The sequence below is a fragment of the Zonotrichia albicollis genome, chromosome 5, assembly GCF_047830755.1.
Source record: "Zonotrichia albicollis isolate bZonAlb1 chromosome 5, bZonAlb1.hap1, whole genome shotgun sequence".
NCBI classification, from domain to species: domain Eukaryota; kingdom Metazoa; phylum Chordata; class Aves; order Passeriformes; family Passerellidae; genus Zonotrichia; species Zonotrichia albicollis.
This window is the reverse complement of record NC_133823.1, coordinates 38376276-38393719: the sequence shown is the minus strand read 5'-3', so window position 1 is coordinate 38393719 and position 17444 is coordinate 38376276. Positions and strand designations below refer to the sequence as shown.

Sequence of the window (17444 nt, the reverse complement as noted above, 5' to 3'; positions counted from 1 at the left end):
AGTGACACCACTGTCCATGGATCCTGAGAGCAGCAAATTCACTTGGAGGGGTGGAGCAGCAGAGCTTTGTCTACAAGTTGTACTCAGAGGCAAAAAAATCTGCTGTAGCCCTAGAAAAGTAAAGCTGGACAAGGAAATGCAATTATTTCATATATGTATTAAGTCAATCCCTGCTAACAACTGGGAAGTTCTGACCAATACTCAGAACTCTTGGGTATGAAATGCAGTATCCTTGCTTAGATACATTTAATGCTTCTAAATTACTTATTGAGAACTTTAGGCTGATGTGTGTTGCTTGTGCTCTCTATCTTATACTTATGACTCCTTAGGCAATTGAGATACATGCTCATGACAGGTCTTGAAGAGCAGAATTTTTTTATGAGCAGTTTTAAATTCTTCGCAAATGTCTCATTTTCTTCCTACATCTAACTGAAAGGAAAAAAAACCCCAACATGTTATTCTAAATAGAATGAAATTGCATGGAAATTTCAATGTGCAACCTTTGAAAATTGTGTAACAAGCAGCAACCTTTAACCTTTAAGAATTATGATGTCAGGGGTTAGGTTATTGTGAATGAATGGGAATTTAGGCTTTACTGTTGAAAAACCAGCTGACTATTGTATAATGGCTATCCCTCATGTCTATTTCCTAGGTAAGGACGATTATTTACCCCGAGTGCTTACACAGTTCCCTGTCAATTTTGGCGCTTCAGTTTGGCGCAGAGAGGCGCTTGCCCGGCCGCGTTGGCGCGGTGCTTTGCAGCCCGGGGCGCGGGGCTAGGAGCGCTGCCCGGTGCCCGCTCGGTGCGGGCGCTCCGCGGGCGCGGTGCCGGGCGCCGGGGCGGGCCGGGCCGCTGTTGGCTGTTGCCATGGCTCCGGCAAGCCGGGGGAGCCCAATGAGCGCTCTGCGGCGGTGCCGAGGGGACCAGCCATTTTGCTTAGGGAAAACAATGTGACATATTCTGCTGTGCTATACCGGGGAATAAACAACAATCCCGTCGGGAGACGCAGAAGAAGCGGGCATATTAGTGAGTAATGCGGGCGGCGGAGCGGGCTCGCCAGCTGCCATTTTGACAGGCTGCCGCTCCCGCCGCTGCTCGGGGGAGGCGGAATGCGGGGCGATAATGCTGCATATCTGCTGTCAGGCGGCGGAGCGGGGGCTTGTCCTGTGAAGGCAGGGCTCCTCCGCACTGCTGTCTCGGCAGCTCGCTAGCCGCCGCTCGCAGCCCAGCCGGGGTCCAGGGCCGGGGAGTCGCCGCTCGGAGCGCGGCTGGCGCCGGGCGCGGCGCTGCCAGGAGCAGGTGTGCGGCTCGGCCCGGCCCGGCCCGGCGCCGCTGCGGCTCCCGGGCTGCTCCCGCCAGGCGAGCTGCCGCCGGACCCGGCCACAAAAGGGAGCGCTGTGCGCCTCGGCTGCTGCGGGAGAGGTACCTGGGCACGGGCGGGCGCGGGGCTGGGGCACAGCTGGGCACAACTTCGTGCGGGAAACAGGCTGCTCTCGGTGTCTGTGCCTTGGCTTCGGTCCCTGGCTGGTTTAGGGTGGCTGCTGAATTCATTGATCTCACTGCGTTGTCCTTAAACGTTTCGATGTGAGTGTTGTTCCATATGGTTGCTGATTCAGAAGGATGCTTACAATAGATGATAAATTTTTAGTAGATAATTCTACTGAAAGGCAAGGATTATATTTTTGTTTGGATTGTCATTGTGTTTTTTATTATCAGGATAGCGTGGGTGAAATACAATATTATAGAAGAAGTGAGCATGTTTGCCTTACATCACGGAGTTCATCACTAGTAGATTCCATGCATTGTGCTCAGCCACAGCGTTAGATTTAAATTGTCCAACTGCTGCTGTGCAGTATGTAGGTCATAATAAAAAGCAGCTTTTTCACCAGCTTTCAATGGACTGCATGCCCCTGTGCTGTGGTTGATTAGTTTGTGGTACTTGTGCTGTTAAGAGCAGTGGTATTAAAGCCAGCTCACACCTCCTTTTTAAAGATATCGCACGTTCCGTGCTAGACAGAGCACAACACACCCATTGTGTCCCTCCGTTTGGCGTTCAATAAAAGGAAGGAAACGAGCACTCCACATGGAGCACCAGCACATTAATAGCACAAGACGGTTAAACTTTATTGAACAATCCCAGGGATTCTGAGATAATCTACTGAAGATACAGACAATAAAAACACCGAGACGTATACCAGGAACTAGTAGAAATGGGAGAGGTCTTCTGATAGGGACTGTGTGTTAATGCTGGAGATTTTTCATTGCAAAATGAATTGTTCTGAGTAGTTATTAATCACAACACATTTGCAGTAGTTAAACCTGGGTCAATAAAACCTCAATCCCTCAGGACAGATAACGTTTCTATTTAAAGTAGTATTTTCCTAACTACCAACGGTGTTCTTAGGCATTAATACAATTTCTGAATTCTCATATAATGAAATGCATTATATTATTCTGAAAACTGATCTAAATGTTGTGATTCACTTTGCATCTAAAGAAAATGAGATGATATTTTCGTTTTAAGCCTTCTTTAATATTTATGTAGATTTGAGTCCTACTGAGATGAGCCATTTGTTTGGACAGTTGAGTGGGCATGAAATCAAGAATTCGAGGTCTGGTATCTTTATAGTTAAATTAGTAACCAGCACTCTGTAACTAGGAGCCAAATTCCAGTGTTGTTTCTGTATATATCCTGCAAAGGCATTTGAACAAGCATGATCAGCAACTATCCCCCAAGTGAGACACTGCATTTGGAAACAGCAGTATATAATTGAATTGCTACTCTGTGTTCTCCCCATGAGAAAAGCTCCCTCTTATTTGAACCATTTCAGGATTCTGTTTTTTGGTGAATGCACACACACCAAGTCCTTTATGCCTCTGTGCAGGGGTCATATGATAAGTGGTTTAGAGAAGTGTCTTCATCTGTGATCTAGAACATGGAAGTGCCTTTACAGTGTGGCACTGCATGAATATTTATGATTGAGTCTGTAATTATGAGGAAAATTATAAACAAGCAGAGCTAGTATTTAAGATATTGGTAAGTCTTTAACAAAGGGGGAGATTTTGTTACAACAATAAGAAACATGAATGTGGCAGTATACAAAATAAAGGATCTTGTAGTTCAAGGTGAATTGATTCTCACTAGAGATACTTCTCACTATGAAGAATTTGTGGTTTGAGGAAAACAAGTGGAGACTAGCAATGACTAATCAGTAAACAGTGTGCACCCATTAGGTGCTGATAGATGCATCTTATTAGTCATTATTATTTAAACCAATATTCTGTGCTCTTTCCATTCTGCTTTTCTCCTTTTGTTATTTTTCTCATATCGATTCCCAGCTTCCCTCTGCTTCCTTACTGTCTCTTTGGCAACATCTGATCCCGTCAGAGCTATTTGTAAATCAAATCGGTGACTGTCAGTAGTGGTCATGGAGGTACTGCAATAGAATCTGATGTGGAGGAAGAATTTAAATGAGTTAGAGGTAAGAAACAGCAACCAAGTAATGAGTGTATCCAGTGCAAACTAATTCCACATCATGTAAGTTTTAAGGGCCTAGAATTGGGTCACTGATGTAGAAATCAAATGGGCATGCATGGAGAGGGACATTTTTTCCTCTCATGATGATTTGAAGTGTATTTATAAACATAAGGTTTACAAGACCTTGATAATAATATGACATAGGACAAATTGGAACGTTTGGTGTTAGAAATGGTAGCGTAGAGTTCTAGTTCAAGTCTAGAAGTTTTTCAGGTTTCAGTGGAGCCATGTTTTTTATCAAGAGGTGATTATGCATTATTGGAAAGCCTCTAGGGTATCCAAAGTCAGGCTCTCTCTTGGTCAGCAGAGATGTAAATAACATCAGCTGTCGTGCTTTAACATTACAGTCGCTTCAAACGTTTTTTAGACAGACGACCTTAGAAGGTGACTCTGGGTCCATGTGTAGCTCTTAAACAGAATACCAACAAAGCAAAACCATCAGATTAATCCTAAAATGCAGTGTCACAGTAGCAGGTGCAAGCAGTAATAGAAATAAGAGACCAGGATGACCGAAGGAGGTAGAATGAAGTGGTGTGGAAGCTTATTTTGTATGCTCTTTGTTTAAAATAATCAGGTTTGAACAAACAGTGATAAGCATCCACCAATCATGGGGTGTGTAGAGCACAGTAACCTTATAAGAGCTCGTGTGGAAATGTGTTGTCTGTCCTCAGCCTGTGTACTTACAGACATGACCAGCCTGTCAGCAGTAATACAGAAGGGATGTGCCCAGGGAAGACAGAGTTATGGAGCTGGATATGTTGTATGATGTTACACTGTGAAATGGCTGAATGTCACTTCCGCACCTGAAGGATCAGGTATTGAATGTAATACATCAATTATGTGGTTGTGTCTGGAGTGCACAGCCTCCATCAGATGTGACCTTGGAACAGTACTTCTGCTCTGGTGAGGCTGTCTGAACAAAAATAGAAATAAAAATTGTCAATTTCTACCTGTTTGTAAACTAGAATTGTACAAATGTATTCTTTATTATTGTGTCCTACTGCTCTGATACCAGTCATTTCTCATGTCATTATTTCCTATTGGATTAAGCATGTTACTCTTGCTAGTCTGAATTTCCTTTCTTTACTGCTGTATGTAGCATGTAGCTTCCTCTGTGAGAGAACACTGTGCCATAGATGCTCTGTGTTCATTTTTATTCAAATAGTCTTGTGTCTTTTCATGAAAGTGTTTTGACCAAAGCTGAAATAATTTCTGAAATTATGAAGCTTCTTAACATTTAAAAGCTAAAACAAAAACTAGAAAGACTTTCAAAGGCACTGATGTAATGGAAAAGTTCATGTATGGGAGGGAAAAGGGAGAGAAGTAAGTACTTAAAAGGGCAACATGTATCTTTGAGTACAGGCATGCTAGATGACGACATTTTAGATCTACTCCTGCTTTCAGTGTTTTTGAAGCATGTAATGTATTTTTCTGTTCAGATGTATTGTTCCATAACAGTGGTACATCATAGCTAATGCTGCTGTGAAGTAGGAAATTCCAAAGGCGGACCCGTTTCTTCTGTTATTTCTAACTTCTTTCCCTAAATAGATTGATTTTTTTGGTCTTTCTGTACTGAATACAGATAGTGTTCTGACTCATCCACCCTTAAAAACCTCACCAACCACCATCAGGGGGTTGAATAGCACAGATGTGGTTCTGTGTTCTTAAGTAACCTGAGTAACATAGTGCACTTTTAAAGAGGTGATACTGAAGGTCCCGAGTCTCAGAGAATAGTGGGAGAAACACACTAAAAGGAAAAGCAAACATTCTTCCTCTCAATCATTACTATGATCAAACTATACACCAAGCTTTTTCATTGGCCTTTTCATAAAACAGCTGTTAAATAATGCTGAGAGATAGAATAATGAAAGCTTTACTTCTTTTAAGGGTACTCATCTTGCATTTTATGTACAAGTATTAAAGCAGTGTACAACTGAACTGTTTGTCAGGTACCTAAAGCTATCCTTAGTTTACCAGCAGTGGCTTATTGACTGAATTTGTCCACAAGCATAGCAGCTTTACTTTTTTTGTTCTTCAGGACCCAAAAGAATATGCAGGAATGCATGATGAAACCAGATGGGAATGGAATCAGTAACTGCAGTTCTCACAGCTGAAAATCAGATTCATTGACTTTTATGAAAATAGTAAAATGCATTGATTTCTAAGGGTTGCGTTTAGTTGTAGGATGATGAGTTATGCTAATCAGAAATCAGTAGTTGTGACTGAAGGTCAAAATAGGTGGAAGGGTCTTTGTGTTTTTTCAAACACAAAGTTTAAGAGTAACATGTCTGATTCCTTAACGTATTGTTGCTTTTGTGGTTTTTTTTTTTTCTTTTTTTTTTTTCTTTTTTTCTGCACCAGTGTTCAAGCAGGCAGCAAGGCTGAATGGTGACTGTAACCCTTCCTAAGAGGCTTAGGTGGGATGGTGTGGTCTGTGATTAGAAGGGGTAGGGGCTGTGTCAAGAGCAGGACAGCCACAGTGTGCTCTTGTCAGCATGGTGCCATGGGGTCTGAGGACTCCTAATAACCATAGCCTGAGCACAGAGCTTCATCAGCACAGTGTACCTTGAGAGCTATAGTGTTTAATAAAGCCACATATCTCTCACTGGGATTAACTTGCTAAAAACTAATGCTTTGTCAGAGTTCAGTTTTAGCAAAAATAATGGGGTAGGGGAGGCTATCCAAGATTCAGTTATCTGGATCAATTTTCATGTGTGAAAAATGCATGAACTAGAAATTATATATTACTACAGAGGATCTCTGTGCATATGAACAGTATTTTCACTACTTGAAGTGACTACACGTGAAAAGTAGTGATTCAGGCAATGAAACAAAGCATGGGTTAGATAAATTGGGTGCTTTGACTGTTGTTTTTCTTTTAATATTCATTTTTTCTTAATAATGAAAAATTATATATTATTAAAAATAAAAAAATTCTTCATTTTTAAACATAAATATGTATAAACATTTATAAAAACATAAATGTAATCTGATGTGTTGGCATCAAGCAGGTGCAAAATGACCTTTTTAAGGTACTAAATGCCTGTTTCTCACTGATTTTTGTGTTCATTTGAGAACTTCAGATTCTCTTATCTGTTGATATGAGAGCTTTTCTAGTATGCTGGAGTATGATAAATAAGGAAGAGTAAATAATGAGGCAATTATTGATTGGTGAGAATTACAAAAATATTGTATGTCATGAAAACTATTTATTAAATCTCCAGCACAGGATGTTTTGCTGTCTCCAATAAAGCAACCATCATGGACCTTCATAAGGAGTGGGTTAATGGATTAGATGGCCCAAGTTTGTGGGTGTTTCAACTGGTGATTGTAAACATCATGTGAGTTTTGCATTTCAGACTGCTTCAGCCTTTGAGATAATCCTAAATTGTAGGGATTGGCCTAGGTGAAGTATCCAAGAAATAATTCCCTTTTGAACACACACGTCACACTACTGACTTTTGTGTATTTTGTGCTTTGCACTTGTTAAAATCTTACACAGTTATTGTCTGATTTAGGCATCAATCTTGTATTTTCTGTCTTCCCACTAATAGTAAAGATTTAAAGAAAAGCCAGCAATAGGAACTCAAAGGGGTGCCAGTGCAAAACACTGGTTATGTTTCATTTAATTCATATATTGATCAGGTACGTCACACTGCTCCTTCTAGCCAGTTATGCAGTTACACATTTTAATAAGCAAATCCTGACAGAAGACAGCAGTTGCCAGCACAAATTTAATTTAATTTAGTTTCTAGTGAATTTCTAATGAACAGGGAACTCTAAGCAGTGGCATTCTCCAGATAATCAAATTCATGGTAATTGCAGTTTTTCTTTTGGAGAAATCTGTATTTGTTAGGAACCTGAAGGAAATAATTATTTCAGTGTGACTGATGCAATCAAATGGTTTACTTTGAATAAGTAAAATATGAAAGAGGCTAATCAAATGAAGTGCTACTGTATGAGAGCAAACGAAAGGGTGACAGGTTTGACAGTAGAATAAAGACCAAACCAAAGGCTTTGTTTTGACATACATGCAGATAATCAGGCAAATTCAAGTCTTTTAAGAGACCTCTTCTATAAGGGTCACTTTACAGATACGGATCATGTAATCTGAGTCGTACAGATTATCATTCTGCTTCTAAACAAGTACAAGAGAGAGGTTTTTAATTCCTTATTTGCATAGCTGTAGATTTACACATTCACATGTTTTTGCCATTGGCATTTGATTCACAGATGACTGATTTATGGTCTTGAACAAAGGCCAAATTCAGGACACAACTTTTAACTGTCAGGACTGCAAACTCTACAGAATTTGTTTGAAAGCCAGCACCTGTTGTAATTAATACATACAAAGCAGTAGGAGGATCCCTTCTAGCTTGAGGAAATTCTTCTCTTATGAGCAAGGCAATAATAATTGCAGAGATGGTGTGCTAAATTAATTCAGGTGTGAATTTGTTTTTTGTTGTATTTAGTGGTGCAATCATCTTAAACATAATTCTCTAAAATCAGTCACTGCTTAGATAAAGACCACAAATGAAAATAAACATGTCCGTAAGAGCTACAGAAAGTACAGCAAGGTCAAGTTCTCTTTGTAATATGTGCTGAACGTGAAAGATGGAGCAGGCTTGATGCAAAGGTAAACTGAAAAACAGGTTTATTAACACATGGCTTTGACCTCTGCTTGACTACAACACCAGTGCTTTTCTTGATTTCCTGCAGCAGAAATGAAAATGTAAAGGGTGTCTGAGGAAGAAGCAAATAGTAGCTTTGTAGATGAACCTGGGAAGCGTTCTTATGATAAAAGATTCCTGCTACTTAAGAGTGGATGAAATGTATGTGGGGAAATTTGAGCAGATACTGTGAAGAGACTTCTGGGAGTTGCAAGAGGAGACAGGAAGAGAATTAAAAAAGTGCTTGAAAGGGAAAAGACAGATATAATTGCTGCAGTGACAAGAAAACGAGCCATCTATATGTGCCCTGTATTCTGGGGCAGGGACAGCTACAGTGGCATCAAAGAAAAAAAAATTAGAGTGGTCTCATGGGAGGCATCTTGCATAGATCAGCACATGTTACTTAAAACCGTGGGTTCAGATACTGTGGTTAAATTGTGTGCTGACAAGAGGCCTAAACAATAGCATTCCTCATGGGGGGACCAAAACAAAATCAGAAATCAGATTTCAAAAGTTGGAAGTGGAGAAATCAGTCCTCTCAGGAAAAGCTACAACACACGCTCAGAGTGAAGGGGAAACAAGTGTGGAGAAACATGAGCCACTTCCTTGAGGAGTTCACATACCTGAGCATTCAGGGGTTTTTTGATGTTTTTATTAAAAAAAAAAAAAAAGTCATATTTGCATTCTAGTCAAATCTCCAGCCCATACACAGTGTGCAAAGGCAAACTACAGATTTAGTTTTTTAAATTGATTTTTTGTCTTCATCTGCACACATAGTAACTCCATTTGAAATTGACAGATTTGAAAACAAATTGATCTCCTTCTGTGGGTTTTTTTCATTATGTTGTATTTCATTCTTGGGGGACCCAAATGAATAAGTCCTGTCCCTTCACGAGTGCTTTAGATGAAGCATTAGAAGTCTACATTTTCAATGTGATTACCCATTATGGAAATGGGATTCTCTCTAGCTGTCCTGCACCAGCAATGGAATAATGCAGTTTTGAGGGTGAGATCAGGTGTTAAGGAGCTCTAATTTCTGTCCCTTGGTTTTGCACCAAATTGTTTTAACTGGGACAAAGTCTGTTAGAATGTTGGTGGGCTAATTCATGTGTTTTGCTTTTTACACAAGTGAATTAGGACTGCAAATGTCTTTATAGAAAATGTCCATTTCTCAGTGTGTTACTTGGTTTTAAAATGATGAGCTGAGCTGGAGCTTGGAGGTGGCTTGAGTTCAAACATGACTTGAAAGAATAATTATATTGCAAGCTTTCTTGTGTGTAGTCCTGTCAAATCTGGGTAATTCTACTGTCATCTTCAGTATTGTATATATTGTATTTAGACTTCTATGGACTTTATCTTCCAGCATGTTTAGGAACAGGTGCTCTTTATGGTCTTTAAAAAGTGGAGGGTTTTTTCTGAGCTAATTGCAGATAATGCTGTGAAAATTTCACAGTCAATACCTAAAATTGTCTAAACAATCTAATAATATATATAATTTAAATCTTCATAAAAGAAACAACTTCTTTTGAATTCTGGACTTATTTTCTCTGGTGAGGACATGTGAATAGTTTTTACTAAGCACTTTCTTAAAGAACTAAAAGAATTTTTGCTTTGCTTTGCCCAGAAGCAGATAATTTTTTAAATGAACTTTTTTAAGGATAGGTTTGGAACTATACTCTGAGGTGTCTACCCTTTGTGGTGGGTACAATAAACAATTGTAGAATTCTTACCATTGTGTTTGCAAAACTGTGAAATGTGACTTGCTGTTTCTCATAATCCTAAATTAGTATCTTAAGCTGTTAAGTGCTGAAATGATGATTCACGTTTGGCCTTGTAAGAATCTGATCTGAATAATATTTTTAAAAGCAAGGGCATGACTTCAAGGCAGTTGTTCTTCTGTGACTTATTTTAAACCTGGGTGTTTTCTTTACCAAGACATTTTCTAAACAAGGAACTTAGAATTCGTTTAAAGGTTTGTTGGAAGAGGGCAGAGAGGAATTTAGCAAAATGACACTTACAAATGATATTATTATAGACTTCGGTATTTTTGAGAGCTCTTATTGATGTTTTCTCTCTTTGAATGCAATGGTAGAAATCCTTCCTGAATTAATTAAAAGTAGTTACAGTAAATGTGTACTTTTAAAATACCATTGGAAAGGCATTATCCTCCAGCTTTTTGCTATTGTAGCTTTAGGTTCAGCCCAAAGTGCCTGTAAATATCTTTTAAAGAATGCTGGAAAGATTTAGCTAAAAGATGAAAAGAAGTGTTGAATTTGTGTTTATTTGTGTACCTTGATATAATGATTTTCTGATTGTCATTACTTACATTAGCATTTAAGTCTTACTATCATTACTAAGATCTGGGCTGAAAAGTTTGGCACCATCTTGAATGAATCTGCTAACCTTATCTACAGTGTATTTATTACTGGAAATAGCTTCACATGTTTATATACACAAATTTTACTATATTTTGGGCATGTTCTGTTAGATAAATAGTCCTGCCTCTTGATGAACATCAGAAGTTATGTTCAAATGATGAATTTCAACTTGGAATCCTGCAAATGCTAACCAGATGTCCAAACTAAGGTCAGTGCAATTGTGCTATTTTTTAGTCTTAAACTTTCTGTGCTGTCTGTATCAGACACACCTGTGATTTTGAAATGTCACTATCAAAACCAGGCTAAGTGGTCACTAGCTTCATGAGGAGGAGGAATCAGGAAATAGAGATGTCTTTGTGTTGTAATTTCAAAGGCAGCAATGTTTCAATGCTGCATCATGAAAAGATTTTGTGCATTGACTTCTTTAGGTGTGGATCGCATAAAAGTTAGCATAGAGATTTGATTTTTTTTTTTTTGTTTCAATGCTATTTTTCTTTTTGAAATCACTGTTAAAATGACTTGAACTGCTCAACTTCTGGACAGTTTAGACTTTGATCTTAACTCACGTGTTTCTAGTTCATGCCACCCATCTATCATAAGCTGATTTTGTTATAAATAACCAAAAGCTGTACAGACACTATGTAAAACTATTAGTGATTTCCCCCCTCTGTTGTTGCCCTCTGGTTTCAAACTCTAGTCTTCAGATAACTGTCAATCACATGTAATTTTTTTTCACCTTGCTGATCAGAATGTAAAGGCTGCCAAAAAATATCATCAAATGCTTTTCTCCTTATGAGAAATTTGTTTCTCCTTATGAGCAATTTGTTTAATTGCTGCAGGAATCAAATGTGCCTGAGCTTTAATTTTAAGTCAATGAGTTCAAAGCAGAAGGTAGGGCAAACATAATGCAAGCATTTTAATGTGTTTTTGGACACTAAATTTGTAATAATTAAACTTCTGCTGAGATACGTCTGCTGTCTACTTTTGATGCCTTTATATACAAGGCTGTAATTTGACAACTATTTTATCTCTACTATCTCTTTTGGGAAGTTAGATAGAAAACTGTGTGATTAGCTATTCTGTATAAATTTTGTAGAGAAAATTTGTCTTTCATCTTCTCAATTTTGTTTTTCCATTTAGGTTAAGTTTTCAAGCCATTTTAGAAGCAGAGGATACCACAAGTCACTGACTTCATCCTTCATGTTTTTTAAGTGCAAATGTGCACAACTTTATTGTTGCTTGTAGTGATCATTGTTTAAGGGTTAAAAATAAAATTTTCTGGTTTGAACAGTCATTTCATCAAGCTGATGAACAGCCTTGAGGGGAAAGAAGGGTCTTTTGAGCTGTTATTACTAATAGGCAGAGGAATTTGAAAAACAGAGGATGTTAAAAAGTTCTTAGGGAGTAAACAATTTCTAGGAAGGGAAATCCACCTTTCCAAGTATTCATTTTTCAAAGAGAGGAAACTACCTAATAGGTGTAAAACTTCATGGATACAAAATAGGACATATACTTCAGATTATGTTACCTTTGACTTCCAGTTCTCACCTGTCTTCAGAACCCCTCTCCCAACCTCCTTTTGTGCAACTTCAGCCACCTTAGATTTATGCTATGACAGGTGCTGCTTCCTCCACCCAGTCTGCAAAATATGTACATCATGTTGTTCCAGCTTTCAGTTCATTGCTGCTTAAGAATATTTTTAAGGACCTTTTCTCTCTACCTTCCTGGGTGGCACTGGCCTTTGTCATATGAATTGGGGTCTCATAATGGCCTAATTTTCCTAAGGAGTATACACTGCATCTCATAAGATGTGTAGTCATACTGGCTACTAAAAACAGAAATAGCAAGGAAGTCTTGTTTTAGAGTTGTGTCTGTAGACTGTTCCTTGTGGAAGAATTTTTCCATTCAGGGAGAAAGTTTGCAGTGGAAAATATGGCTGCAGTTTTGAATTCTTTATTACTGATGTTCACTGATCAGCAGTAGAAGCTTACTGGTGGAGAAGAATCAGGAAATTTCTAAAAATCCTTAAAGTAATGTCACCCATGGTGACTATGCTCTTCTTGTCTCTGTTATTTGTCACTTAAATGAGGGTCAAATTCTGTTAGCTGAAAAATTAGTTCTGACCTACAGATAATTCAGTACAGAGCAATTAACTGGCAGCACAACTGCAACATCCTGCATTGCCTTGAGTACAGCAAACATCAAATTGACTTTCCTGAGCTAGGAAAGGCATTAATATAGTTCAAACAAATGTTTCAAACTAATAGCCTGTTCTGCAATTAATAGTCCTGTAAAGAACACAAACAGCAAACAAAAACTGTGAAAGAGCTCTCATTTTCATTTAGCTGAAGCAATACATGACAGATGACTCCATTATCATGTGCCTCTGTTAACAAGAAAAAAAGAAAACAAGCACAAGCTCAGCACTGATTTCCTGAGCCATTCCCACTGGCAGGTGTTGGTTTCGTGCTTTAACTTCGCCTTTGGGAGCTGTAAAACTTCCTGGAAACCTTTCCTGGAGTTCCTTTCCCTCCAAGCTACTGTATGAAGATTTGTCAATCTTTGGGTACATTATGATCTTCAGGAACAAAGATTTGACCAGGAAAGGGTCAGTTTTCTGTTTGAGGAGCTTCCTGTTGTGTGCTACATCATACTGCAGAAAGGAGATTTTTTTGTAAGGAGCAGGAGCAGGCTTGGTAGGCTCAGGCCTTTTGGCAGCACCTTTCTTGCTGATAAGCAACATGGAAGTGGACAAAGGTGGAGGCAGTGTTGCTGCAAGTAGGTTCAGTCTGCTGGTGTCATGTACCTGAGCTCTGAAATAACTGCCTTCTTTGCAGCCTCAAGGACTGATAGTTGTCATGAGTATGTGAAACTGTGAGCAGCAAAGAGTTTGCCAAAGCAATTGTGTCCTGGTGAGCTTTGTCTGACTTCAGCTGTTTCTATTATGTCAATATTGTATTGCCATTAGAGGTAGGAAACATAAATACAAACGTTGGGTTGCTGAAAACCAAATATTGCCTTTGAAATCCGATTAATGGGGGAAAAAAGAAAGAGATATCATAAAAATACTAGACTCTGGTAGTATTACTTTGTATTCTAAAATGCTGAGGAACTATCTCATTAGGGTGTGTTTTCAGTTGATGGATCATAGTAGTAAAATGAATAAACTGACTAATGGACCACTGATGGAAAGATGGTTCTCTACACTGTTGTTTGCCTTGTAGTTAGAGGTTTTGTACTCATTTAAGGTGGAAAATGCTCATGCTAGGGTTCAGTGCCTGAAAGCTTCTGCTGCAGCAGCTCAACTGTTTCCTACCTTCTATGCTGTGAGTAGCAGAAAACATTAAAATTACTTAATTGGTAAAAATAAGGACTGTTTTTCATATACGTCCCTTGTTTTTTCATTACTAGCCTGGCAGCTAAGCAAATTGGCAGAAAACCATTGGGTTAATCATTGAGAAACCTAAATTCCTTTGTGGATTTAGCCATGGTAATTGGAATAGAAGCTCAGTACAGAGTGTGGAGGTGTAAAGCTGGCCTGGCCATAATCTGGTGGTTTAAGAAAAAGCAGAATGGTGTTAGGCCTTGTGCTCTGGAACATAAGTCTTTGTGAAGCGGAAGGAAGGATTTGGGACTTGTGTTACTTCTGTGGATTTCTTTTTTCCTTACGTGGACCAGCAGCTTGAGAGTGCCAGCTGCACACAGGATCATGGCCCCAGAGCCTGGTGGTGGCAGTTCTCCCTTGAGAAGTGAGCACGGTTTTATCCACAGATAACTCTGGGAAGGTGTGAATGTTTCAGAGTATACTGCTCAGGTGTAAATATTTCAGAATAACAGTTGCTCAAACTTTCCTTTTTCTAGGTAAGATTTTCCTTTCTTAAGCTTATGACTCACAATTCTTGCTCTGTGAGCCACATGAAATATGCGATTACTCTGTGAAATAGGACCAATGTCCTCAAAAGACCAGACAATAGCATGACGCTTGGGATTGTGTCACGGAAGTGGGAGATGTGACTACAAATCCTTCTGGAAGTTTAATCCAGGTTTTCCATATCCGTGGCAGATGTTCTAATGTCCATCAGTACAGTGGTTTTAAAAAAAACATGGTGGCATAACATCATCTTCCATGGTTTTGCTAAAGAGTGGAAAAAACCTGAGAACGTCTTTTGGATATTTGTGCCTCTGATTTAAGATTGGTAAAACACAAGGGTGCACAGGACAGCTGTCACCAAAGTCGTTTCATTAAGGCAAGGCTTTGCTTGTGTGGTTCAGGAAGAGAATTTTAGCTAACTGTTAAAAGATATACAGATGCTTAGAAATTTGGGGGTGTGTGTATATATATATATATGTATATATATATAAAATGGGTATTTTAAGAATTGTCCCTTTTTATTTGGGCTCAAAAGACCCTGTTACTTGCATTGGTAAATCACAGATTGAGAGTCCTAGCATGTTTACATTTCTGAGGTTTAGGCCTTTAGGAAAACTCCACTCTGTAATGCCCCAGCAGCCTTCCAAAAAGCAGCCACAGTCTTACGCAAGAGTTAAGCACAGTCTAGCAGAAAACAGACCTGAAGGACAAATAACTTTGTACCAAGTTCTTGAAACAATGGCCTAGCAATGTATATTAAGAGTGAGATTAACAATAAGCTTCTGTTCCCCATTTCCTGAAAAGGCCTTCTCATATTTATTTTCCTGTTCAGTTTTAACTGTTTGCTTTTGGAACAGAGGAAGTTAGTTTTACTAACAAAGTAGGCAGGCTTATTATCCTGTTGGTCCAGTTTCAGAATGATAGCTGTAGTGGCTGTAGTCATTTTTCACATCATTATGAGAGCAGTTACATGGTTTGCACCCAGTTATATGGAACTGGCTAAAGTATTGGAATTGGTTCTAACAGGTGACTAAGAGCATTTAAATATTTAGATAATGTGCTTTCAGTAGTTGGAGGGTGTCAAATGCTTGTGATTTCTCTTCAAACTTGAGAGTATCCTTATGTTTTAATGTAGTTATTTGGTGCTGATTTAAAGGTATAATAATAATTTTTAGTGGATTCTGTGTTATTAAACATATTAAAATTATACTGTAGCTGCTTATTATAACTGTAAAAGGACTTACAAAAAATGGCTAGAGGTTTCAGTCTAACATAAATCTAAAGTCAAAAATGAGACTTCCATACAGCTAAAGATCCTTGGTCTCTTAAAGAGAATGCAGGTCTGCTGTTCTGCAGAACAACAGCAGAGTCAATGCTTCCTGAACCATATGCCATTTTGCAGACCAGTTCGTGCTAATAACGTGAGAATGTGAATCTTTCTACTTGCTATCTTGATCTCTGTCTTTCAAATGCATGAATTATGTGTAGAACACTTCTGTGACAAATTCAGAAAGCTGCTTTGATGCTTGTTTGAGTATAGGCATCCCTGGCACTAAGTTCAGTTAACACATATTCATGCATTTTTACTTATGTTATGCAGGATTAACCACAAATAATGTTGTATATGACCTATGAGTAGCAAGGTATTCCATCCTGTCCAGGAGCATGGCCACCCTTCTTCACAGCTCCATTGCTTTTCAGCAGTGGAGGCTACTGAAAATACACGAGACATTGAAAAATAAAGTCCTATTTCTAAGATCCTTCAAGTTCCTGTATGTCTAAAACACTTTTGAGACTAGGTGAAGTCCAGGACAAAGCATGTGATCCACAGCTTTCCTTCTGTAGATTTCTTTTTTTCCTGCACTCTAAAAAATACCCATTTCAGAGATTGAGATGATCAGTTCTATGAATGAACACTCTCAAAGGAGACTTCTGAAAACAGAGTTACATCCATTTTGCTTCCATTCTTAATATTAAATTCATTTTATGTTACCTGTCATAGTTCCGATGAAATTCAAATTTTATCTGGAAATAAAAAAACAGATGAAAGAAATTGTATCCATACTCCTCTCTTCTTCCTGTGGCAGGTAACATGCAATTCATTAAGGCATACTGTCATACTACTCAAAGGAATTCTAGTAATCTTAAAGTATATTAATAGAATCATGTATAGAATAATACAAGGAAAAGGAGTCATTACACCTGGCTGTGCAGTGTTCACCTGCATATCTTGAAATGTACAGGGACACTTCTCAAAAGGATTATTCTTCTTCGGCCCTTCCATATGAAGCTGAGCAGTGACTTCTGTGACTCTACTGTGTTTGAAAGGCTAGGCTTAGAAAAATCAAGATTTCCTTTATGTGAATTTGTGCAGTGAAGCAGGTATGCAAATTTTGTCTTTCAGTATTTTGAACAACCTTCTGGATCTCTTACCTATCAAGATTGTTTCCTCTGGTTTATGGAAATTTCTGTAGTGTCTGTCCTATAGCGTCTGGCTACAGAGGTCCTGCAGACTTGCACCAAGTACCTACAGCAGCACCAGAACTGTACACTTCTTGGTCATGTTTGAGTTCTTTAGTGTTAAAAATTGATTAAATCACACTGAAGTGGGTCACTAAAGAAATTATATTGTTAATTTTAGTATTGCTAATAGCCATAAAATGAAAGAGATTTTTGTCAGTCCCTTAAAAGCATAAGGTGACAGTCTTGGTAGTAGTGACATATTTGTCTGTTTTACTAACAAACATACATGTACATTTATCTGTGAGGCCTAGATGACAGATGTGATATTTCTGACATCTCATGTTTCCTGTGGATAAAAGATGATCTGATTTGTATGCAGTAGCTAAAGCACCTTAGTATATATTGAAACAGTGCTTTTGTCATGTTTAGTAAATGCTGTAAATACTAATAGGTAAACTGTCATTTGTTTACACAAGTACAGTTGCAGAGGGTGTGTGAAGAAACAAGGTACCAAGATAGGTTA

At 38.6% G+C, this 17444-nt stretch overlaps 1 protein-coding gene across 2 annotated transcripts in view; it reads left to right on the top strand.

The window, feature by feature from the left end:
- Positions 1-540: 540 nt before the first annotated feature.
- SORBS2 (sorbin and SH3 domain containing 2) overlaps positions 541-17444 on the top strand; it is a 145129-nt gene continuing 128225 nt past the window's right edge. Inside the window, exon 1 of one of the 2 annotated variants that reach the window (XM_074541397.1) lies at positions 541-1027. The gene's annotated coding sequence lies outside the window, so the exon portion shown is untranslated. The remainder of the gene's footprint in view (positions 1028-17444) is intronic. The other variant, XM_074541413.1, reaches the window with a different exon arrangement.